Source organism: Delphinus delphis, chromosome 8 (assembly GCF_949987515.2).
Source record: "Delphinus delphis chromosome 8, mDelDel1.2, whole genome shotgun sequence".
NCBI lineage: Eukaryota > Metazoa > Chordata > Mammalia > Artiodactyla > Delphinidae > Delphinus > Delphinus delphis.
In genome coordinates, this window is record NC_082690.1 from 12,640,498 (window position 1) to 12,665,444 (window position 24,947).

A 24,947-nucleotide genomic window follows, 5' to 3' on the forward strand; every position below is an offset into this window, starting at 1 on the left:
AGTCACTGGTTTCCCCTGCATTGCTTCAGAATTTATTCATTTCATACGATGTCCTATTACCTGTGGTGACACAATGCTTTGCAACTGACCTCAATCCATTCATATATGTATTTTCTCTGCCAACTAGAACTTAAAGCTTATTAGAGGTAGGTACAGTAGATTTACATCTTTCGCATTATCTTCAGAGTCTCATTCGTTGTACAGAGTAGACATTCATTTATTTGAATTGATTTAAGAATAATTTCCATGGAGTTGAATGTGAGTGAGGATAGCAGCTCCTCTTTGGGGCTTAATATCTCTGTGCCTAGAACATAAATGTGGGAGTCCACCTGACCTGAGTTCAAATGCCAGGCCAAAGAAACATTAATGTGTGCCCTTGATCAGGTTACTTCCCTGAGCTTCCATTTCCTATACATAATGGAGAGAGTCTGTCTACCTTTTTTAAAGCACTATTGAGGATAGTAGTTAATAGTTTAAGTTCTGGTGTCAGGCAGATCTGTGTTTGAATCTCATCTCTGCATCTTACTTGCTACATGACCCTGAGCAAGTTAGTGAGCCTCTCTGAGCTTCATTTCCCTCCTCCTAGAGCTGGGGTCCATCTTAGTATTTATCTCACGGAGTAGTTTGAGTTAAATAAAATAATGCCTGTAAAACTTAGAACGGTACCTCATACCTAGTAAGAATTCAATTAATGTCAACCATTACTATAGAAGAGCCCCTAGCATGCCTGGCACTGGTGGGCTCAAATAAACTTTAGTCCTTTCTCCTGCTAATTCTCATCTTTAAAATAGTTGCCACCAGCAGACACACTTTTTAGACCCGTTGGCTAATGGGACTTCAGCATAACTTTTGTGTATGAGAGGTTCTCTGACTCTTTTAACCTGTCTTAAATGGCACCAAATCTTCTGGAGAAAAGGCTTTTATGCGGGGGAGATCATGAACATCTGGATTAAAAAGAGGTTACATTCTTAAAGTGAGGTGGGTTGGAGATATTTCTTATTAAACATAGCCATTTTGTGATTTGATTTCCCCAGGATATGAATCAGAGAGAAAAAAACTGAAGTTTTGTCCCAGAAAAAAAGGGGAGGACAGGCAGAGGATTTTTCACTGGTAAGGCAATTTACACACTTGTCCTTTTCATAGTGACTCATGGTCTGTGATACATTTCATAGCGATGTCTATGAGTTTCCAAATCTGGAAGAAGACATGTCAGCCAAATAAGGGAGAGAGAAGAAAACAGCCTTTTAATCCACCTAGTTACCATTCACAGAGCTTTAGACGTAGAACTCCAACAAATGGCTATTCCAGCACCCCACGTTTAGTCACATCTTTAAACCCATTGAGAGGAAGAATTAGCTAATCACGTCCAAAATATCTTCAGCAGACCAGCAGAGGAATTCAGTCTCTAGCTCCAGTGTTCTAGAAAAAGTTCTTTCTTCCCAATCTCTTCTCTTCCCCAACCCTCCCCCTTTCTTTTTTTTTTTTTTTTTTGCTATAATTTAAGGCTAAATCTTCACTCTTTTTTAGCTTTCATATTGTCTGACCTAAGTCCATCTTAAAATGAGTTTGTAAACTTTTTAAAAAGTTATTAAAGCTTACCCCTTAGTCTTTTTATTTTACTATTTAAGCAGTCTCAACTCATTTAAAAAACTGGCTTAAGTCCAATTTTTTCCCTACTTTACGTAATTTCGGGTTACTATTCTGAGGGTGTTCCCCAGGTACTCTAATAATAGAGTAAAAAACACCAGCACTTTGTTATATCCACTTGGGTACCCCCAGGACCTACTGCACTCAGCATACACGTGCTTAAATAAATGTTGAGCGAATGCATAAATATGGCTTCATGTTTCTATAGCTTCTAATACTTTATTGGAAAACTTTAACTTCCTTAAAAATTTGTCTGAGGTTCTCTTACTTTCACAACAAAAAAAATCTTCCTTTTAGTTTTAAACCCAGTAAGGGATAAAATGGACACGGGACCTTAAGTCTCCAATTCTCAGTCACATAAGTTTCTTGACTTAACTTGAACATTTTCTAAAGCCAGAGCTGCTGGTGTTTTGAAAAAATACAGACCCGCAAACTCAACTTTATTCTCAGATAATGGAGAGAATGATGGAAGGAGCGCATGCCAGTTCTAACATGTCTTTGTTTGTAAATATATCTGAACGTCGTGTTATTTTTTTCATTGTAAAATGTGATTTGTTCAATAGCTAGCTTTCCGTCTCCTCTGACCCTGAGCTCCAATTCCACTGCCTTTCTGCAAGCTTATCACTTTTTTTTTTTTCACATAGTGTCTCCATATTTTGTTATGGGCATGAACTATTAGTAGGACATGACAGGGCACTTTTAAACTCTTCATCAAGATGTACATGGTGCCTTGATTAAATGGTACATGATCAGTGTAAAGGTCTTAGGACACCTCACCACGCAGTCCTTGCTGGTCCAAGACTTCTTTAGTGCTGAAATCAACCAGCTTTACCATTTATTTCATTTACTTTGCTAGAACTGACAAAGGTGGGTATTAAATGATTAGGAGGACAGGGTATCTTGAATTGAGCTCTTTAAAGTCAGGGACTGTGTCAGAAATTCTTACACTCCCTTCCCCTAATCCATGGTCTGGTAGTACAGAGCAGGTGCTTAATACATATTTCTTATATTGAATTGGCATCTATTAGCAAATCCCAGACATCTGAGACTCAGTCTTGACTTTGTACGTAACAATGTGCCCTTGAATAGGTCACTGAGCTTTGTTGTGCCGTCTGTAAAATGGGATATGTATCTACTCTTAAAGAACTAATGAGAGTGTGAGAATTACAGGAAGTTGGGCTTTACAGAATATTGGTTTTGGATTTCACAGACCAGGCGGAGTTCCGTTCTTTAAGTAAATACTTTACAAACTGATGGTCTTTGTGTCATAATCCTCTATCAAGCAAATAATCAAAGCAAAGTGACTCTTGGTGACCTACTTGTGGATTAATATTTGTAATTAGAATGTCATTTTTGACAAATTCCTACAACCCTCAATATCTATTTTTTCCCCTCAATTCACATTCCATTGCTATAGTCTTTATTGTTGAAATGGAATTGTCAGCTTGAAGCTAATTTGAAAAATGGTTTGCTGCAATCTGGGTTCATAAATCTTAACAGGAAGAGCCAAGAGCCAAGTAGCTCAGAGCATTGTGAAATCATTAAATTAGGCTCCTGGAATATATGAGAGTCTTCTACTTTCTCGTCAATCTGAAGCAGAATGCCCAGAAAGAGTGTTTCATAAATGTTAGTGTTGGGCGCTGGATGACCTACGAGCGTATTGCATTTATCAGTGAAGGCAATCTGTATTCTAATGTTGCCTTGTTAAAAATATAAGTCATTGTAAACTTGAAAATGAACAATAATGATGATTTCTCTCATTTTGTTTCCTCAGTGTTTCTTAAACTGAATGCCTAACACAAAGTAGGCATTAGAATCACCTGGAGGACTTGTTAATTCACAGATAGTTGGATACTATCATCAGAGTTTCTGATGAGGTAGACTTGGAGTGGGATGGGTCCCAAGAATTTGCAATTCTAGCAAGTTTCCTGGTGTTGCTAATGCTTCAGGTCCAAGGACCACACACTGAGAGCAGTTACCTGATCTCCCTTATGATTGCCAAGGCTGATAAAAACAAATATTCCATGAACTGCTCCTCTTTTTCAAACTACTTTACTAAAATGGGACTTTGAAAAGCCATCAGTGGCACAAACCACAGGTGGACATCCATGGGTCAGAGTGTCTATATAGAACTGTGATGAACACTGGAAAAAGAAAGCCAGATTTTTTTTTTAAGTTAAACTTCTAGCTCCTTCACACTATCATGGTCTTTTCCAAACTTCTTCTTGAGTCATCTGAAAATATGTTACCTGAATCTTTAAATGCAAAAGAAGGAAGATGTGTCTTCATTTTCCCCCAGGTTGTCATGTTTGGTTCCATACTCTCTTTCCCAGAAAATAGACCATGTATTCAGGTATGTATTCAGGTATCTTCTCTTCTTGCTTTAGGATAGACTTAGATCCTAGACAGTAATTCTCTATCAAGCTATTTTAAGTCAAGCCCTTATTTCCTATAGGCACGATGTTATCAATTCAGGGGTTTTTTTGGGTGTATTTTTTGTGTGTGTTTTTTGGTTTTACTGGAAGCCTATTTCATTCAATTCAATTCAACACCCATTGAGTGATTTCATATGCCAAGCACTCTTCAAGATGTTCAGGAAAAGGCATGACCAAGATCTACTCAAATTCCTGCCCTTGCAGAGCCTACATTCTAGCAGAGACAGACAGTAAACTTAATACATAAAGCAATATGTTCCTGGTAGTAGATGCTATGGAAAGGAGGAAAATCAAGCAGGATAATAAGGTTTAGGACTTCAGGGGCTGGCAGGAAAGGGTCGTGTGTGCATTTGCAATTTCAAATAGGGTGCCATTTGAGCAAAGACCTAAGACAGGTAGGACTGTAAGCATGTAGTTATCTAGGGAAGAGTGTCACAGGCAGAGAGAACAGCCTGTATGAAGGCCAAAGGGCAGGAGCATGGCTGGCATATTTAAGGAACAGCAAAGAGGACCGTGGGGCTGAAGCAAAGTGTGTGAAGGGGAAGTAGTGATAGATAGGAGAGGTAATATCAAGGCGAGGTCATGATCATGTAATGTTTGGTAGGTCACTGAAAAAGATGTTGGCTTTAATCTGAGTGAAAAAGGAGTCATTGCATAATGCTGACTTTTTAAGAAGGACCTGTTCGAATGTTGTGTTTAGAGAATACTGAGTAGGGCAAGGATAGGAGCTAAGAGGCTAGTTACAAGGTTATGCCAGTAACCCAAGCAAGAGATGATGTGGCTTGGGCCATGTGTTGACTGATCAGTACAGGTGGTGAAAAGCAGTTAAATTCTATATATTTTGAAAGTAAAGTGCAACAGGATTTCATGAGAGATTGGATGTAGAATGTTAAAGGAATCCAGGTGTTGGCCTGAGAAGCTGCAAAGATGAAATTGCTATCAGTTGAGATGTAAAAGACTGTAGGAAGAGCAAGTTTGTGGAGAATGTTGGGATTTTGATTTTGGGTATACTGAGTTTGAAATGACTATTAGATACCTGATGGGAGATGTAGAGTTGGTTGCTGGTCACGCACATATGGGGCTTATGAGAGTATGCGGAGTACGTTTGGGCTAAAGGTGGAGTCATCAGCTTGTCAGTATTGAAAGTTTTGAGGCTGAATGAGACGATCAAGGGAGTGGGTGTAGATAAAGCAGAGAAGAAGAAAAGGACTCAACCCTGGGATTCTCTAGCACTAAGAGGTCAAGAAGGAAAAGAGACACCACCAAGGAGAGATTGAGAAGGAGTGGACCATCCAAGGAGAAAAACTGGGAGGCTTTGGTGTCCTAAAAACCAAGAGAAGGAAGTGTACCAGTTAGAGGGGAGTGAAAAATAGTGTCGGATGCTGCTGCTGGGTCAAGTAAGATGAAAACTGAAATTTTACTATTGAATTTCACAACTAGAGAACATCAGTAACCTTGACAAGAACATATCTGGTGGCATGGTGATGGTTAAGGTCTGCTCTAAATAGTGTAAGAGGGTGATAGAAGAAGACTTGGAAATGGTGAGGAAAGACAACTCTTGAAGTTCCTGCCAACGAAAGCACAGAAATGGGAGGGAAACAGGTGAGGAAAGTGGGGTCCTGCTAAGGGTGTGTTGGTGGAAGTGGTGGTGTTTGTGTTTGTTTGGGGTTGGGAGAAATAATGATACAGTTGTGCGATGATGGAAGTGATCCAGTAGAGAGGGACAGATTAGTGTTTTAGGAAAGATAGGAAGGATTCCTTAAGCAATTTCATTGGGTCTGCAAATAGTGATGGTATCTAGAATCCAGGTGGAATATTCGGCATCCCAGAAATCAGGGATTTTTATCTATGGTAACAGGCATGTCTAGGGGGGAGTAATGCTGGTGGGGCAATAGGTGTAGTTGTCGAGACCATGTGTAAAATCCCTTTTGATTGTTTCAGTTTTTTCCATGAGGGAAGAGCCAACATTATCTCGTAAAATATCAAAAATGATTCAAAAGAAAATACAGCCCACATGTATGCCTCTTCAAATATTTATTCAGAAAATAAAACAAAGCCAAACACAATATGAAAAATATGCAATAAATGTTTCATTTTAGGAGCTTTTCTAAATGAACTGAATTGACTGAGGTTTTTGAATAGAGATGTACTATCTTTTCAAGTAGGGACTCTTCCTGACGAATGTCTCTGTATCAAGCATAGGCATTCTTTGTTGCTCTACTGGCCTTCACATTTATTTAAAATTAGGGATATTTGCATAGAAATCTTTATTTGCCAGTTCAATGTGCGTGAATGTCTACGTATGACATTTTTTCAGATGGTGAATGTGGGTAGAACGTCTCCATGAGAACTCTTCTACAGTGATCTCTTGCTCTCCATTTCAACAGTATGGGTGATCACTACCGTCTTGTCAGTGGGGTCAGTTTGACATTTTGTAGCTATTGGCTGCAGTTCTTAAGCAGATATTAATAGGAGTTATAGCCATTCTTATTTATGATGAGGTCATAAACTTAATCAGAGATAGGAAGCACCTATATGATTAAAAAAAGAGAGATAATGGGCCCTTTAAATAGTTTCCTCTCTGGGGTAAAAACATATGTCACTTTCTGGAGGATTGAAACTGTATCTTAGTATACAGTATCAGTGCTTTGTATCTTAGTGCTTTGCTTGAACAAAATTTGAAAAACATAATTCAGAAGGCATTCCATAATGTTTTACAGTGATAATAAAAAATACTTATGTAAAATGGATGGTTAGAAAATACTCATTGGGGTTCTTCATATTGGGGAACAAGTGAGTTTGAAGCAGAAGAAAATAACCATAGTATTCAACTCATAGGGTTGTAGGGAAAGTGTAATGATATTGCCCATATAAAGTTCTTGTTACAGTAGATGGCTCATGTAAGTGTCCAGTAAATTATTATAGTAGGTATAAGGTGATGGGGTTCCATTGGAAAGATACAACAAAATTTTCAAAATTAGGGGACTGTTCTTAGTTAACTGTGGTTTTTCTTCTTTTGGGGGGTGTCAGGGGGAGGGTGGCAGAAAGTTATTAACAGCCCAACATTGCTTTATGAGAACCAACTTTTAGCAGTAGGAGCATATAGGGGCCAAGTGAACAAGAAACGATCATTCAGCTTTTATGTGCCAGGGCCTATAGTAAGCATCTAATGTATGCATTTTATTTGGTCCTTACGAAAGACCTGCACAATAAGTTGTATTAACCCAATTGTATGGATGAAGGAATTGAATTGGGGAGAAACGTTCAAGTGCTACAACGGGAAAACTCTCTGCAAAATTTTAAGTAAATTAAAAGACTGACCCCGTCAACTAAGCTGCTCACAAAAGAGCAATATCCTTACCAAGATCACAATGTGATTTGATTCCTAAGCTCCCAGTCTCACTATACAGGTTATTGAATAGCTCATCTAAATCCAACTCAAATCCAAATGCCTGTTGCTGGCTTGGTCAGAATCAAGGAGTCAGCTTAGTTTGCTATCTTTCATGGCATTCAGTTCATGCTTCCGAACAAGTATGTAGAAATGGTTCACACTTTGGTATTAAAAGGTTGAAGACAAAAGGAACATCTCATCTTCTGTCACCTGAGGGAAAAAACTCTTCCCATTCCCGAAAACTACAACATAGTTTCCTTGGAACCTGGTTGCATTTCATACTCAAACTAGTAACACTCTGGTTGATGAGAAAGAGAACATTCACTCTCTCTTCCTAGAGGAATGCTGAAATTGAAAGAACAAAAAACCCAAAAAGAATATCCAACCCAGTAATTGATATCTAGTCTCATAGTCTGTCATACAGAGTGAAGTAAGTCAGAAAGAGAAAAACAAATACCGTATGCTAACACATATATATGGAATCTAAAAAAAAAAAAAAGTTCTGAAGAACCTAGGGGCAGGACAGGAATAAAGACCCAGACGTAGAGAATGGACTTGAGGACACGGGGAGGGGAAGGGTAAGCTGGGACGAAATGAGAGAGTGGCACGGACATGTACACTCTACCAAATGTAAAGTAGATAGCTAGTGGGAAGCAGCCACATAGCACAGGGAGATCAGCTCGGTGCTTTGTGACCACCTAGAGGGGTGGGAGGGAGACGCAAGAGGGAGGAGATATGGGGATATATGTAAATGTATAGCTGATTCACTTTGTTATACAGCAGAAACTAACACAACACTGTAAAGCAACTATTCTCAAATAAAGACGTTAAAAAAAAAAGAGCATTAAAAAAAAAAAAGAATATCCAACCCAACTTAAAAACTTTTCTATTCAGAACAAAAGAAAATCCAGTAGAACAATAATTTCCTTTTTTCAAGGGGAACCAAATGGTGGTATCTTGGTTTTAACAGCTTTCTGGAGAATTCTTCATTCATGGTAATCAATTGATTAACACTGAGCAGCTCCATTTGTGCAGGAAGCAGGAATAGTTTGGCTGGCAGAACAACTTACAAAATTCTGTTCATGAATATTACGTAAATTCAGTCAATTCCCTCAATAACGAATATGTGCGATATAATATTTTACACCTGAGTTTAATCCAAAACAAAAAAAGAAAACACCAGCGTTTTGAAAAAAAGTTAATGTGGAAATGTCAAATCACTAGCTCTTAACCTTCTCAATTTTTTTGTTTTTTCTTAAGATAGGAAGGTGTAAACTCTCCACTCAGTCTATAGCCGCCTGAAATAGGAAAAATGATGCCAGGACATCAAAAAAAGGTTTTTTTCCTTTCTATAACCTGAGGTGGGGCGATGGGAAGTTCTCATCTGAGAAGGGACAGGAGAATTTCCTGCATTTCCATTATGAGTTTAGTATGAGAATAACTACGTGCAAATATATGAAGGATGCATACTTTTCGGTGGGCAAAACCAAAATCATTCATCCATGTCCACAAAGACCGGTTTAGAGAAATTGAAGCTAGTTTTAGCACAGAACTTAATGGCTAAAAGGGTAGATAAAGACAGAAATTAGTTACTAAGAGGAATCATGATTTTCTTTTTCCCCAAAGAACTTAAAAATCTGTATAGGCTCCATCTTGGATAACCTAGGTGCCCTTCTACCTGGAGACAGGATTCAGCAGGAATGATTCTCATGGGCACAGAGGATCCTGGGAAAGTCTTCCTTCCTCCCTGTCTCAGGACTTGTGTATACAGTGTATAGGCTTTATACTACAAATGAAACTTCATTTCACTTGTTTGACAATTTCTCATTGCCCAGTGGCCAACTCACTTGTTCCTTTTGGCTGATTGCAGAAGGGCTGCAATCCCTCGAGAGGAGAAAGACCATGAGAGGGCAGAGACCCAACCCAGCTTCCTCCAGCTTTAGTCCACTTCATTTGAGGAGTCTATGACTCATCCCTGAGTCCCCCCGCCCCAAGCAACTTCCATCAACTCATAGTCCCCAAATGTGTTGTTGAACGTTTTCTTTAGTGGTGCCAGCTTGTTCTGAGATTACAGGGAACGCCGATTTTATTAGAGTTCTTTCAACAAACTCGTTTAATTGTTGCTGCCCTTTGGCAAGTGCTGAGTCACTCTCAGTGCTTCATAGCATTCCAGGAACACCTCATCCTTCTAACTTTCCTTTTTTTTTTTTTTTATGTCTTCCTTTTGTTTGGTTTAGACCAAGCCTCTCCTCTTTTTTCCCCAACAGACTTGTCTTTGGAAAAGACTCAGAAGAGCCAGTAAACTTGGCTTCTTCAGTTCTGCTTCTCATGTGAGTATAATTTACATTTCTAACTATTATGCAAGTGTCATTAAACAGCATATTTCCCCAGGTTTTTGTGGAAGAACTGCTTGTTTGATCTTTGCGACGCTAGCACTCTTTTAGAATTAACCACGGAAAAACTTGATGACACTTCCGTGCTTCTTGTAAAATTCATCTTCGGGGTAATTTTATGGTGTGTGTTTTCCCCCTTGAAAGTTTTAAAGAGCTGGATTTCTCTCTCTTTACAGAGTGTTCTAGCAGCTGTGTCTCATTTGCTTTTGCAAGGGCATTGGAAGAAATTGCTATTTTGGAAACTCCTTAACATATGGGATAATTGTGTACAGCACTTTACAGTTTGCACAGTACTTGCCCATTATTTTACCTAGTCATTTCTCATAGAAGCCCAGGACATATTATTTACATTTTCCAAAAAGAGAAATAGAGGTCCTGAATAAATAGCAGGAGCTTGGCAGGACAATTTATCTCACTCTGGAATTAATCAATAGATTAAAATCTCTTCCTTCAGATCCTTTAATACCCATGACCAGAAAGCCTCATGCTTTTAGACCAACACACCCACTGTGCATCTGAGGAATATGTGGTCCACTAGCTTTAGGTCTGCCCTAACAAAAAGCTGTCGGAGTGATGGGACGTTGGGAACTGTGCTGTTGAACTGCTTTTATTAAAAGTGATGCAGTGGATGGCTAAAAGCACTGGTTCCAGGGTCACGCTGCCTGGGTTTAAATCCAAGTTCCAACCTTTATCAGCTGTGTGACACTGGATGCATTACTTGACCTTTCTTAGCCTCATTTTTCTTATCTGTAAAGTGGGAATATTAGTTGCTCCTTCTTGGAATTATTGTGAAGCTGAATGGACCGAATTCATGTAAAGCTCTAAGCATTGCACCTAGCACAGAGTAAGCCCTCAGGAAATGCTAGCTGTTACCAGGCTGTGATTCAAAAGGTGGCTCTCTGGGTCATTTTTTCTGAGATTCATTTAAGTTGATTTGTTTCATGAAATTACACAAATGGCTCAGTCAAGACCGGAGATAGTTGGCAGTCGTAAGAGGTGGTTGGTGGGGTAGACAGACCTTATACTAGTACTTCCTCTGCTCTTAAGAGCTGTGATCATCATAACTTCTCAGTCTCTGTGTCATTCTCTTTAAAGCACAAAGCTGCAACGCTGTTCCTCCCAAATAATATGGGATTTTGACAAAGAGTCCTATTCACTAGTACCCACTGTATTTCATCCTAGTACTTTTGAAATGGTAGCACACAAAAAAGACAAAAGATGACATTGGTTTTCTTACAGTTCCGGGCAGAAGTAAGGTATAGAGGAAATAGCAGGGATCTGCCTAGTTGCAAATGTTCTCTTGTTGGAAGTTTGCTGGGTAAACTGGGCAGAGCACTTTGCTTCTCTGTGCCTCAGTTTCCCCAACTACAAAGAGGAATTATAATACCCACAGGATGATCAGCCTGTCTCCATTTGCTGGGACTTTCCCATGGCAAGTGCCGCATCCCCAGAACCTCCTCAATCCTGGGGAGACCGGGATGGTGGGTCACCCTGAATATCTGCCTCTCATCTTACTGGGGTCACCATAAGGGCAGTGGATATGAATGTGCTTTGAAATTTCATGGGCTGAACAGTATAGGCAACCCAAATCTGAACACCTAAGTTCCCAGAATATGCTGTGGGTTATTGGAAGAAAAACATGGTAATACAGTATATCGTTTCTTAAGAAAGAATATCATACTTCTGGGCTTCCCCGGTGGCGCAGTGGTTGAGAGTCTGCCTGCCGATGCAGGGGACACGGGTTCGTGCCCCGGTCCGGGAAGATCCCACATGCTGCGGAGCGGCTAGGCCCGTGAGCCACGGCCGCTGAGCCTGCGCGTCCAGAGCCTGTGCTCCGCAATGGGAAGAGGCCACAACAGTGAGAGGCCCGCGTACCGCAAAAAAAAAAAAAAAAAAATCATACTTTAATTCTTGGTACATATTTTATAAACTGCTTAGAAATATATGATGTGACTGGCAAATTCCACTAATGTATATATCATGTTTTACATCATTCTTAAATGTTTAAATACATGTAATTGAAAGTATACAAAGGCGTATTCATATAAAACAGGACAATTACTTTCACATCACTACAAAGATAATTTGCATTGGAAAAATCTCCTTTGAAACATCTTTACTGCCTGAAAAGTTCAGTTTTGCACCCAAGGCATATTTTTGAAAGGATTACCATTTACAATAAATGGATTAGTGATTTGTCTTGGAAAACTTCAAAGGAAAACAAGATAGTCTGGGGAAGATAATGTAACTGACCATCTATTTGGTATTTGCAAAAGAAGTACACACCAAAGGATAATAGTCTATTACTGGGAATTAACTTGAGGCAGCAGCATCACTGTTTAAAAGATGTGCAAAAAAAAAAATTTTTTTTTTTTTTTTGGCTGCATTGGGTCTTAGTTGCGGCAAGTGGGATCTTTGCTGAGGCACACGGGATCTTTTGTTGCGCGGGCTCTTTGTTGTGGTGTGCGGGCTTCTCTCTAGTTGTGGCGTGCGGGTTTTTCTCTTCTCTAGTTGTGGTGCACAGACTCCAGAGAGCATGGGCTCTTTAGCCTGTGGCACAGGGGCTCTAGTTGAGGCGCACAAGCTCAGTAGTTGTGGCACGCAGGCTTAGTTGCCCCGCAGCATGTGGGATCTTAGTTCCATGACCAGGGATCAAACCCATGTCCCCTGCATTGGAAGGTGGATTCTTTACCACTGGACCACCAGGGAAGTCCCAAGATGTGCAGAAATATTAACTGAAGTACACACTCAGGAATTAGAGTAGTTTCCCCAAGATGATTCATTTAGTTTTCTTTCATATCATATAGAGAGTGCACTTGAGTGGAACTTCAAAATGTACAAGTATGCATTTGTTTGGAAATTCAGAGTTTTTTTGATGGACTTTTATTTGTGTTTTACCTAGAGGCATCCAACCAGAATTCAAGCCAGTGTAAAGTCTGTAAGTGAGGCTTTTTGTAGACGTGAATAACAATATAAATAATACAATAATATGTATTAGTAAATACAGTGATATATATTAGTAGAAGCATAAAAACAAGTTCAGTCAAACTCAGTTGCTTACATTAATAGAGAAAAGTAATATTTATCTTAAAAGTTAGACTTCTAAAATATAACAGCTTGTTTTCTGCTTGGCTTTTAAAATGGAACATGTAAACCTCTAAAAAGATATTAAGATACTTGAAGACCCTGAACGTGTCACAGAGTTTTTCTTTATCTACCCCAGAGGACCTACTGCAGCCTTGGGTACGTGACAGATGCTCAGTAAAATCTTGTTAACTTATATTGAGTGTTCTATGTACTAATAATAATTCAAAATAACATAATGAAACCGGAGTGAAAAGGGCATGGTCTACCATTCTACGTTCAAATTTTTCCCAAGGAATGAACTACTTTGCCTCTCAGACAGAAGCAAAGAACTCATTCAAAAGCAGAGCTGAAGGCTGATGGAGTTATTGTTGTTTATATTTCCCTGGACAGAGGAGTAATTCTGTTGGCTTCAAAGGCCTTTTCTTCTACCTTCCATCACGACATACTCGTGCAGGAAGAAGCCTTCATCCTATTCCTACATTTTACAAATGGAAACCCAGAGGAGGGAACAATGTGCCCCAGGTCAGATTCAGACCTTCCCAGATATTTGTTAACCTGAATTTAACTTTTCCAAATTTCACCAAACAGCTGTAGGGACTTTTCTTGGCCCCTTTTTAGTCCAGGAGACTCCCTCCTCCCTCTTCCTTGCCCTCCCATCCATTATTATCCCAATGCCGCTGCTCCTTAAACAACTCCACCGCCTTCTGTCACTTTCCAATGGCATTTTGTTTGCTCTCAGACGACACACTTGAACCTCCCCTCCAAGGTCTCAAGCTAAAGGAATCTTCTAGATTACCCGAAGTGGAATATAAATTGAAGGGCCATTCCTGCATTTCTTCTTAGGCCTGCAGCCTTGGAAACAGTGATGCATAGCTCCGGGCTTGTACTGATTACCCTCAAGCTTCAGTAATGCGAGTCAAGGCTTTGCTTTATGGTTAATTTAGCTGATGATGAGAGCAAGCTGAAACTTGTGAGGACAGACATAAGTTGGAACAAACCGAGGTCATAGCTTGAGCAGAACCTCCAAGAAAACAGATTGCCTGTGGCTCTTAGAGAGCATCCTTTCCCCAACAGTAGCGAGCATCCTTTCCCCAACAGTAGTGAGGCAGACCGAAAGCAGAAAAATGACAGTCTCCTTTGAGGGGCATATGAGGGCACAAAGATTTTTCAAAACTCAGCCCCACAGAGAGGAAATCTGCTTGATATTTATTCAGGCCCCTTTCTTTTAAATCTTGATTACCCTTGGCTCAGCTAGGTGCTAAAATTTATGCACCAGCGACAGGTGATTCTTACGTAAGGATGGAATCTTGGGTGTGATAAATTTGGTCTTGAGACATCTCAGCTCGCTTGCTGCAGATGGCAGTGTCATGATGGCAGAGTTAGAGAGGGGTGTCCTGCTGGGCTGTGGGCTGTCTGTGAAATGGCTACTCAGTTCAGAACTGTCTGAGCCAATTCCTTGAGCCTCAAGGTCATGACCAAGGGGCTCAGCCCAACTATAGGGTTGACATTCATTCTAGCAACGTTCTTTCCTGCCCCCTTAGACACTCCTGCTGACTCCCTCCTACTCAAAAGTCCAACAAGAATCAGGTAATCTGTGTTCTTTGTGAATATCTTTGTAATTTGAGGTCTTTGTCTGTTGTGATTAACCGTTGTTAGGCGTGAACTCTACGTTTGTAAGGAATTGCGTATACTCCAGAATTTGCATCAACCTGGTTGGTTTGGCCAAAGAGGTATTTTTAGCCACTACATCCCTGTCGGGTCCTGCAACTTTCAGGGCACAGGTTCTTAGCCTTTGTTTTGAGGACTCTGGAAATCCCCCCAAAATGCACATACACACACAAATTGTAAACATACGTGTCTCTTTTTAGGGAGACCAGCTTTCCTAAAATTATCAGCAGTCTGAGATCCGACAAGTAGTAAGAGTCGCTATTGTAGCTGAAGGAAATGTTCTGGGGCATCCTTCGTCCTTTTCAAATAGATTTCCCACTTTGAATTTTAGATGGAACTTGATCAGAGGGTGGCCACATCAGGCAGGCTTTGGAGTCACATCGCCTTGATTCTGGCTTAGACCCTGGCTCTACATTTCCTGACTGTGCGAGCCTAGGCATGCCACTTCTGTATGCCTCCCATCCTCACTTAGACAACAGATAAAACGGGGAAGATATCACCTACTTTGTTATGCTATTGTGGGAATTAAATGAGAATATATATAAATCTTGTGGTATACCTGGCATTTGTTTACTGTTCAATCAACTGTAGCTAGCAGTGGTAGGAGTCGCGTGGAACTCATGTCTCTAGAGCACGTGGGGTGATGCCCAATGTCATGTGTCTTCTACCTTGCTGCAGTTTAAACCTATATCCTGTCTTTATCTAATCACTGAGTCGTCAGCTGCCATTTCATGTTCTTCATAAGCATCAACACGGTTTACCCACCACTCTTAAGAAATGTCACATTCCCGTCCTCTAGCACACCTCTCATGGGAAAAAGAGTGAGACTAACTGGCATTAAACTCCTGGAATCCCATTTTACAAGTGTTACTTTCTTCAGAAAAATCACAGTTTACTAATTTTAACGATTCTTCAAAAGGGGATATATCATGTATATTTTAGCTAGGGACATTTCTTTCTTACCTTTATGTGCAATAACTTACTTCATCTTCTAGCACATAGTAAGTACTGGTCAATAGTTGCTGAATGAATGAAAAAGTAAATCTTAAACTAAAAACAAGGGACGTATGCATGAGAACATTAGCTCTTTTCCTAGTCATTCTCTCGTCCATCCTTATTCCCCCATACTTCTTCTCTAAAGACCCCCACAAGCACGACTCACCTTGGAAACTACGGAAAAGGTTGGCTCTATCTGAGGACATGTATCATCCTGGTATCATATGCTGCTTTTCATTGTGGGATTCGAGGCCAACAGTATCCAATCTCAGTCTCTCTTTTTAAAACTGATATTTCTGTAGCAAGTGTAAAATCATCCTAAATGGGGAACCCCATTTTTTTTTATCCTAGAGATGACAGTTTTTTGAGATTGGCCAAAAGAAATTTTTGAAGAGAGAATGCACTCAGTAAAAAAGCTGTGTTTATGAAACTGTCATGCAAGCTAAATGTGATGCGCTGGAAAAACAGGATGGTAAATTTCACTCTGCACCCATGAGATCTATGTCTCAACTCTATGGATAAATACTATTCAAGCGTATGTAAAAATTCCTCCTGTATATATGCATTTTTGTGGGTCTAGCTCATCGCCTAATCCACAGAAGTTACTTAATAAATATTTGTTGAATGGATGATTCATATTATATTTTTATTATAATATAAATAACTTATTATTTATATCATTCCAATAAGGAAAGTATAGTAGTTCTCCATGTAATATTTTTTTTTTTTTCCTGCGGTATGCGGGCCTCTCACTGTTGTGGCCTCTCCCATTGCAGAGCACAGGCTCTGGACGCACAGGCTCAGCGGCCATGGCTCACGGGCCCAGCCACTCCGCGGCATGTGGGATCTTCCCGGACCGGGGCACGAACCCGTGTCGCCTGCATTGGCAGGCGGACTCTCAACCACTGCGCCACCAGGGAAGCCCCTCTCCGTGTAATATCTTTATGGACATATATTTCTGAAGCTCAGCTGACTGATAAACCATTAAAACAAAGTATCTTCTACACCTCTTTTCTATGACAGCTAGAAATTTTCGAGAAGATGGGTGTAAGGCTGTTGAGTGAGCGTGCATTGCTGTTCAGTGTGTTAGCAGTAGAGTTTCGCCATTACACCCATTCAGATAGAACAATACTTAAGAAGCCAACAGCAGTCTTGTGGGCGTGCCCCCTTCCCTGTTTCTCTCAACCTTACATTTTTCATAAGAGAAATAACAAGCAGAATCAGAATGGCACTGGCCTGCCTGACTTAGGGCTCAGACCATGTAAGTGCAGCAGCACATTCAGCAAGAAGTCTCTGGAGCCTCTTGTCACAGGTGGGGAGACTTACCTGAGAAGTTAGGGGAAAGGTAGCTGTGTGGCCAGAAGAGCTCCCTCTAGCAGCCAGTTTCCTCGTGAGGCGTAATTGCATCTGCGTCATTGGCATCCGGAAGGCAGTGGTTATGTGGGAGAACCATAGAAATAGGGAGGTCACGAGAGTGAAAGGTAATGAAACAGAAAGACATTATCCCCCAAAGGAACTGTATCTTTCTTTCCTCTTTCCTTTATTGCTACCCCAAGCTCTGTGTTCACCTTTGATTACTCAGAACTCTATCTCAGGTGTGTTTTCCCACATCCCCACCGATGCTGCTCTTTCATCCTCCTTGTCTTACAAAAGCACCTAAGCAAACCCATGGCATCGGTCCTTCCTTACCTTACATTTCTTTTAGGGATTGAGAAAAAGTAATCAACATTTATCGGGCATCTATAGGGGCCAGGTAATTTTACTCAGTCTCCAACTCAGCAGGTTTTAGATGAGGAAAAATAAGTATGAGGAAGTTAAGTAACTTATCCAGAGCTGCCACCTAAGTGGTGAAACTGGGTTTGAAACCCTTGGCTGTCAAGCCTCTGCATTTCTCCATGGTCCTCAGGACAGATAGAAAATCCCGAGAAACTGAATACAAGGATATGCTTGGAGATACAGAGCATTCAGTTTGAAGATTTACGTTTTTACTTCCTTGAATTTCTTCTTTACACAGACTCACATGGAGAGGCTCTCATCTGTGTACCCGTATATGTGAGTTTAAGCCTTCTCCCATCTTCCTACTCAGACAACAGCAAAGGTTCCATTTCACAGTTGTGGAGATCAGGGTCTATGACTGCGCTTCTGGTGTCGGGCAGACCAAGACTGTCATGGGAGGTGAAAAAGTAGAAGAGGGGTGTATCGTGGTGCCAGACCAAAGAGTTGTGTGTGACCGAATACTGGAGCACTTTGGTTTTCCTCTTGCCCATGTTGGTGTTCGGAGTCACTGTGCTTGAGTTTGAATTTAACTCAATAATATAACCCATTTGGGGGTTCCTTTTTCTTTTTTTTTTTTTTTTCTTTTTTTTTGCGGTACACGGGCCTCTCACTGTTGTGGCCTCTCCTGTTGTGGAGCACAGGCTCCGGGTGCGCAGGCTCAGCGGCCACGGCTCACGGGCCCAGCCGCTCCGCAGCACGTGGGATCCTCCTGGACCGGGGCACGAACCCACGTCCCCTGCATTGGCAGGTGGACTCTCAACCACTGCGCCACCAGAGAAGCCCTGGGGGTTCCTTTTTCAAGTAGCTTCATTCATTGTTGACGTGCCTGTGCTCCTGTCTTGATAATCTCTCAAATTCCTTCCTCCTCAACCTCACTCCCTGCCACTCTTCTCTACTGAGTTTGAATCCCTGGTACAGGATAGTACACTGAATGCCAGGTGTAAGTCAACAGCTATCTCTGTGAAAATCAGGAAAAACAAAAGCTTACTACTTCCCAGTACTTGTTAAAACATCCCGAAACAGGGCTTCCCTGGTGGCGCAGTGGTTGAGAGTCCACCTGCCGATGTAGGGAACACGGGTTCGTGCCCCGGTCTGGGAAGATCCCACATGCCGCGGAGCGGCTGGGCCCATGAGCCGTGGCCGCTGAGCCTGCGCGTCCGGAGCCTGTGCTCCGCAACGGGAGAGGCCACAACAGTGAGAGGCCCGCGTACCGCAAAAAAACAAACAAAAAAACAAGCAAAAAACCATCGCGAAACAGCTTGTGGGCTGGTGCCAAGGTCAAGGAGGTGAGCCCACACTTGTGATCAGTCAGATGGGAATGTTGGGGTTTCTTGGCTGGATGTGTGTCAATATCACTGTGTATAGAAGATGTCTGTCTGCTGTACCAGCGTTTGCCATCACACTAAACCATCAATTTAAAGACTGACTAATGTCCTGAGCACATTTGTCTTTATAAGAAGTTCCTTGCTTCAGGGGCAGATGAATTTTTGTGTATGATTCTTTGGTCTCCTGTTTCCTTTCCTGGTCTCTCCCTGATCACCTCCTGTCTCCTTCATGCCTCTCTGCACCTCTGCACGAGGAATTGTACTCTCTCCTTGCCCGTTGGCAACATCAGCATACATGCAGTGCCTCGTACACCGTCCGTCTTCCCTGCTAAAGTGGACATTCCACGCAGACCTGTTTTCCCACTCATATATAATTCATCTGCCAAGTACATGGCTTGCATAAACTAGGCATTCAGTAAATGTTTGTTGAATGAATGCAAGGTAGAATGAATAGACACGCACATTAGTTTATTTTGCTGCGTGTTTGGCTTCACTGAACCATTTGGATTTTTTTCTTTTCAGTGTCATTCATTCTTACTGCCTTTCTGCCTTCCTCAGTCAATATTTATTGAGAGTCTTTGCTGTGTCAGTCACTGGGCTGTATGTCAGCATGAGTGAGACATGGTCCCCACCTCCTTGGAAGGTCCAGAGTGTGTTGTACTGATTGTGTTGGTTCTGAGTCAGGCAGCCATACTTGATGAATCACCGGCCACGGGGAGTGGAGCCTTGACGTGGCTGTTTGTGAGAGGATGCAGAGGAGGAAGACATCATCCCGACCTTGAGACTCTCACAGCTCATAGGGTAGTGAACAAATAAAGACATGAAATATATAGGATAATATATGCCCAGCAGTAGGAAATGGTGGGGTACGATAGAAATGGCTGGGGTGTCCTGCAGAGGTAAAATAATAAAATTTTCTCCCTGGTACAAAATCTCCTTGATACTTTATACAGTACATAATTTATATAACAAATATTTTTTCTGTACTACTATGTGCTTGACATTATGCCAGGGCTGGGCACATGGCAATGCAAAGGAAAAGCGTGAAACTTGCTTCTAGGAAGGTGCAAGCCAAAACACAAAATGGAAGTAAGGATGAGTGAGCAGAAGTGAGAGTGAGAGAGAAGAAAGAAGGGATGGGGATGGGAAGAAAGAGACCAAATCGAAGAGCTCCTGGTCAGTCCCCTTCTTTTAGGTCCAAAGAATTCCAAAGATGGGGCCTTTAAACTCAGGAATGTTAGCTTTCTCCCTTAGACATTTTTTTTCGAGAAAGAGCTTGACACTTTTGAGGTGACAGAATGTGAACTTAAAAAAATAGAAATATGAGAAATGTCTAAATAACTCCAGCAGTCTAAGTTATTGGAGGCTAGCTTATTTCCAGGTGACTTAACTCTGACCTAAGATTTCCAAAGAATTTTCAGATTTAGCCATCTCTACTATCCATACACTATCAACCATTTAAACAAAGTTTTAAGTCTGTTTCTACTTTCACAATGACTATGATCATTAGATCTTGTGTTCATTTAGTGCATATTTGGGTTTTTTGTTGTTGTTTGTTTGTTTTTTAACTTTTTATTTCATATTGGAGCATAGTTGATTAACAATGTTGTGATAGTTTCAGGTGTACAGCAAAGTGATTCAGTTATATATGTACGTGTATCTATTCTTTTTCAAATTCTTTTCCCGCTTAGGTTTTTACAGAATATTGAGCAGAGTTCCCTGTGTTGTACAGTAGGTCCTCGTTGGTTCTCCATTTTAAATGTAGCAGTGTGTACATGTCAATCCCAAACTCCCTAACTATCCCTTCTCCCCACCCGTCCCTCCCTGGTAACCGTAAGTTCATTCTCTGAGTCTGTGAATCTGTTTCTGTTTTGTAAATAAGTTCTTTTGTATCATTTCTTTTTAGATTCTGCATATAAGCGGTATCATACGCTATTTCTCTTTCTCTGTCTGACTTACTTCACTCAGTATGACAATCTCTAGGTCCATCCGTGTTACAGCAAATAACATTATTTCATTCAGGTGCATATTTATTTGGTACTTACCATGTGCCAGGCAGCGTCCTAGGCCCTAGGAATCCATCAGCCCCTATTCATTGACCCTGTGCTGGCATCAATAATTTTGACTTTCCTTTTATAAGGTATATTTCAAGGAGCCTCTGGAAGGGTCTTTAGACTATTTTTTGTTAAAAGGATTCATCATGCATGTGTGTGATTTGGTTGTAATCATTAAAGGGAATATGGAGCAGAGCTGAATAACATAGAAACTCTCAAATGAAAACAATTTGAGAATTTCCAAAAGCATGCCCCGTTGAATAATCCAAAATCAACACTCTGTCAGGCTCCCGTGAGGAAGGCAAGAGAGGCTCAAAGGACAGTTACCCTCTGTACTATCACAGGAAGAAGGGTGGCTTCTTTTAAACGTTGACCTAATGCTTAATATGCCTTGGGCACAAGGCTAGACACTTTACATGCATTATTTCATTCAGTTCTCCCAATAACCTTGTGGAATGGGTCTTCTTATTAACCCCATTTTACGGGTAAGGCAGTTGGCGCTCTGAGTGACTAAGGCAGTCACCCGAGACAATACCCCTAATAAAGAGGACAGAGAACACTTAAATCCAGATTCAGTGACTTCCAACACTTGCCTTAGGTAGAAATCTCTTTCCGAATATTCTTATTATGACTTAGAGCCATTTCTTGGTGAGTCTAAGAAGCTCTTCTCTATCTGAAGACTGAAGGAGGGATTAATTTGGTGTTGGATTTTGTCTTCTAAAAACCTTTGGGATTTCTTAGAGGATGCTATCACCTGCCATTTCTTGGCCTGCCACACATAGGACATGCTAGAGGGTCCCTCTTCAACTCAGCTGTCTCTGCTCTTGGCTTTTAATTTTCATGAAAATGACTGGACACATTCCTCTTATTCCACTCATACCCAAGGCCAGAGAGACATTCTACTGGCTTTTGTCAGTAATATTTCCTAACAGTTGTTATCAGTATCTGTTCCAGGGTCTTCATTCCACCTTCCCTTTCTTGTGTGTGTTTGTTATATTATTTCTTATAGTAATTACATTATGTTAATATATTATAGTTATAACACAAATATATTAAAATTCAAAAACTGTATATTTTAATCATTAAGAACCAATGCTCAGAGAATGTCCTTACCAGTTGGTTTTAGTAATTAAAGAATATAAGGTACAAGATCCAATAACAAGTAGCTTCTGAATTTGAAAAGTATCCAAATGGTAGCCCAGGGACCCAAAGGCAGCTCATACCAGGTCTGAACAGTCCATCTTATATGGCTCAGGTACAGGACTGCCTAAAGGCAGGGAACTGGATTAATCACAGTCATAGAATTTTACAAGTTAAAGGAGCATTTGCCACCCAACCTCTGCATTGTACAGAAGGAACTGAATTCTGGAAAGGTTAGTGGTTTGCCCAGAGTCAAACAGGAAGGTAGAACAGCATCTAAAGCAGTGATTCTCAGACTTTTTAATCTATAGATAAAAAGGAGATTGTTACAATACAGATTCTTGAATCACAGTCCCAGAGAATCTGATTCAGATTCTCATACAGGAATCTGTATGATTAATAAGCCTCCTGGGTGATTTGGTGGCTGGTGGTCCTGACACCACACTTTTAAGGAACACTGCTCTGGAATCTAGGCCTCATGACTCTCAGTCCAGTTTCTTCCCAAAGGACTAGGCCGCCTCCCCACATTAAAAAACATTCCAGGGCTTCCCTGGTGGCGCAGTGGTTGAGAGTCCACCTGCCGATGCAGGAGACGCGGGTTCTTGCCCCGGTCTGGGAAGACCCCACATGCCGTGGAGCGGCTGGCTCCGTGAGCCATGGCCGCTGGGCCTGCGCGTCTGGAGCCTGTGCTCCACAACGGGAGAGGCCACAGCAGTGAGAGGCCCGCGTACCGCAAAAAAAAACAAGCAAAAAAAAACCATTCCAAACAAGACATAAGACTCTTGGTGATTCACATTAGGACTCTTCTTTCCTAACTCAACAGTTAATTCCTGAAAGCATCACTCATTGAGTAGTTTTCTTTCACTCACTCCGTCAGCGCCTCTGATGTGCCAGGTGCCAGAGATACAAAGATTAAAACACAACTCCACCTCCAAGGAACCCATCCATAGCAGGAGTTGTAGCTACCATTTCCTGAGCCCGTTATTTTATTTTATTTTTTGACTGGGCCATGTGGCATGTAGGATCTTAGTTCCCCAACCAGGGATCAAACTGACGTCCCCCGCATTGGAAGCAAGGAGTCTTAACCACTGGACCACCAGGGAAGTCCTGTGAGCCCATTAGTTATCCATCCTTCATAGAGCTTATCTCATTCCTTACGTTTAGGTAAGCCTGTACAGAATAACAACATGATCTGGGCGTTGTTTGTATATATAGAATCATGCATATTCTCTGAAATTTGTTCTTCACCCTTAATACATATTTGAAGTATTTCTCTCTCTTCTTTATATATGCTAGTCTTTATAATGGCTACAGAGTATTTTCCAATATTGATGTATTTAACCATTCGCATATAGGCGGATATTAAATTGCTTCTATTGTCTCCTGTTGCAAATAGTGCCATGATGGATTCCAAAGTAAGTCTTTTTATCCCCATTTTACAGAGGAGGAGATAGAAGAAAGTTGGTTACCTTGTCCAAGGTCTCACAATGGCAGAATTAGGATTCAAACTGAGACTTGTCTGTCTCAAAGACCACAGAGTTACTTCCTTTTCACTATTACACCTTTTAGTAATTGCAGTAGAATGGGGTAAGTGCTGGACGAGGTGGGTACTGTTGGACTCCTAAAACCCAGCTGCTGATAGGACCTTGGGGTCTTCAGGGAAATGATGTTTGAGCAGAATTTAGGAGTCTTCTGGGCAGAGGGAGAAAGCCAGCCTAGAAGGAGATATAGGTTTATTGCAAAATAATCAGTCACACGTTATCACCTACTAAAGGAAACCTATAATACACGCTTGTGGGGAGGTTCACAGCAAAAAAGACGTGATATTCGCACACTGGGACCTTACAGCATGATGGGGTGTGTGTGTGTGTGTGAGAAAATACTAGAACAACAAACTAGTGAGCATGGTATAAATAAACACCCACCTCATTTGGCAGCCTCGTCAGAGCCCTGGAAATGAGTGGGCCATGGGGTCCTGTCTGCAAGGCGTGTCAAAGAAACGTGCCCTCTGAACAACTCGGTTTCCTCCTCTGAAATGAAGGAAGTACTGTCTAGTCCCTGCCTACTTGTCAGGGATGTTGCAAAGCTTGGTTAATTTCTGTAACTGTTTTGAGCTCCTCCAAGGTGTGTGTTCTCTAAATAGGAAGTATTAGTAGCAGCCATCAGAACCCAGATGAAACTGAACTGCAGTTCTCTGAGAAGAAACCAGAAATGCCCACAAGGCCTAAAGCCCACCCTGGGTCCGTCACATTGACCCTCCTTTAAAAGGGAGCCTGGGTCTCCCATAGGGCATCGCCGGAGCTCTCAAGTGCGAAAATTCAGGAGACCTGCTGGATTTTCTAACATTTAATTTCCCAGCTGATTGCTGTGATTTAAGGGCCCATCTGGCACAGCCCGTTTGTGGGGTATGTGTGTGCAGGGAAGTGGGACTCTAGTAAAGGCAGAGATCTAACAGAGAAAAAGAACACGCAGAGTGGAGCCAGGCCATGTTGGAGCCCTTGGCTAAGATGTTTAAATAGGCATTTCATCGTATTAGTGTTAGTGAGGCCAATAGGCCATATGTTGTAAGAAAGGCAGTTAGGGTGCCCGCGTTCCTCTTACTCAGGGCTTTTATGTTCTCTTAGTGAGGATTTGGTGGTGCCTTTGTCTGCCAGGGGTCTAGGGGGAGCTGTGAACAAGCTCAGGAGAAAATCCAGCTCTGGGTTTCAGCAGCAACATATGAACATCTCTACCCGCAAACTCATGGGAACTAAGCAGGTGCTGGGAGACGCACACCTACACTCCCGCACAGGGATAGTGGGGATCGTTTAGGACAGGGGGTGCCCTGGAGCTCATGGTCCCCTTACTCCCATTCCCCGCAAAGAGCGGGGGATGGAGGAAGCCATATGTCAGTGCTCATATCCTCATGGCCCCTTCAGCGTAACTGCAGTTCCAAATCAAGCCACAGGCAAGTGGATCTCATAAGCACTAATAGGACTTACAGATGTGCAGAAACCGACGTTGTGATGCTCAGCTGAACTCCTGGATGGAATTTC

The 24,947-nt window shown here is 41.5% G+C and overlaps 1 long non-coding RNA gene across 1 annotated transcript in view; it reads left to right on the forward strand.

The window, feature by feature from the left end:
* The window catches only part of LOC132429452 (uncharacterized), a 259,274-nt gene that overhangs the window by 175,919 nt on the left and 58,408 nt on the right, over nt 1-24,947 (forward strand). Inside the window, exon 4 of the long non-coding RNA XR_009520352.1 lies at nt 9,741-9,803. This is a non-coding gene — a long non-coding RNA (uncharacterized lncRNA). The remainder of the gene's footprint in view (nt 1-9,740; nt 9,804-24,947) is intronic.